The sequence below is a fragment of the Heloderma suspectum genome, chromosome 15 (assembly GCF_057233095.1).
Source record: "Heloderma suspectum isolate Gila_16-S chromosome 15, 16-S_ref, whole genome shotgun sequence".
NCBI classification, from domain to species: Eukaryota; Metazoa; Chordata; class Lepidosauria; order Squamata; family Helodermatidae; genus Heloderma; species Heloderma suspectum.
Window position 1 is genome coordinate 3,584,379 of NC_139472.1, and position 1,729 is coordinate 3,586,107.

The window sequence follows — 1,729 nt, forward strand, 5'->3', positions numbered from 1 at the left end:
GCCGCGGAGGTGACGTCACCGCCCCCGCGACGGTGCCCCGCTGCATCATGGGAGCTGAAGTCTGGCAGTGAGCCACATTATTTTGCTCCCTTTCTTTTTTCGTTTGCAGCTGGGATCGCGGGGAAAAGTGCCGGGGCTGGAAGCGCCCTCCGCTCGATGCGGTGGGGTGATGCATGGGGGGGATTAGTTGTGATTGTTCTCAGTAGAAGGAAATGCACTTTGCACATGCTCTTGTGTACCTAGAGCAGACCTGTTGTTGTTCAGTCGTTCAGTCGTGTCCGACTCTTCGTGACCCCATGGACCACAGCACGCCAGGCCTTCCTGTCCTGCGCCCTCTCCCGGAGCGTGCTCAAGTTCATATTCATTGCATCGGTGATGCTATCTAGCCATCTCATCCTCTGCCGTCCCCTTCTCCTTTTGCCTTCAGTCTCTCCCAGCATCAGGGTCTTTTCCAGAGAGTTTTCTCTTCGCATTAGGTGGCCAACATATTTGAGCTTCAGCTTCAGTATCTGTCCTTCCAATGAGCACTCAGGGTTGATTTCCTTTAGGATGGACTGATTTGACCTCCTTGCAGTCCAGGGGACTCGTAAGAGTCTTCTCCAGCACCACAGTTCGAAAGCATCAATTCTTCGGCGCTCAGCCTTCCTTATAGTCCAGCTCTCACAGCCATATGTTGCTACTGGGAAAACCATAGCTTTGATTATATGGACCTTTGTCGGCAAGGTGATGTCTCTGCTTCTCACTATGCTGCCTAGGTTTGCCATAGCTTTCCTCCCAAGGAGCAAGCGCCTTTTAATTTCATGGCTACAGTCACTGTCTGCGGTGATCTTGGAGCCCAAGAAAGTAAAATCTGTCACTGCTTCCATTGCTTCCCCTTCCATATGCCAGGAAGTGATGGGGCCAGATGCCACGATCTTCGTTTTCTTAATGCTGAGTTTCAAACCAGCTTTTGCACTCTCCTCTTTCACCCTCAACAAGAGGCTCTTTAGATCCTCTTCGCTTTCTGCCATTAGGGTGGCATCGTCTCCGTATCTGAGGTTGTTGATAATTCTCCTGGCAATCTTAATTCCGACCTCTGATTCATCCAACCCAGCATTTCTCATGATGTACTCTGCATATAAGTTAAATAAGCAGGGTGACAATATGCAGCCTTGTCGTACTCCTTTCCCAATTTTGAACCACTCGGTTGTTCCATGTCCGGTTCTTACTGTTGCTTCTTGACCCTCATACAGGTTTCTCAGGAGACAGGTAAGGTGGTCTGGTACTCCCATCTCTTTCAGAATTTCCCACAGTTTGTTGTGATCCACACAATCAAAGGCTTTAGCGTAGTCAATGAAGCAGAAATAGACGTTTTTCTGGAATTCTCTTGCTTTCTCCATGATCCAGCGAATGTTGGCGATTTGATCTCTAGTTCCTCTGCCTCTTCGAAACCCAGCTTGTACTTCCGGTAGTTCTCGGTTCGCATACTGCTGAAGCCTAGCTTGTAGGATTTTGAGCATCACCTTGCTGGCATGTGAAATGAGTGCAATTGTACGGTAGTTTGAACACTCTTTGGCGTTGCCCTTCTTTGGAATTGGAATGTAAACTGACCTTTTCCAGTCTTGTGGCCACTGTTGAGTGTTCCAAATTTGTTGACATATTGAGTGCAGCACTTTAACAGCATCATCTTTTAGGATTTTAAATAGCTCAGCTGGAAGACTGTCATCTCCGCTAGCTTTGTTGTTAGTAA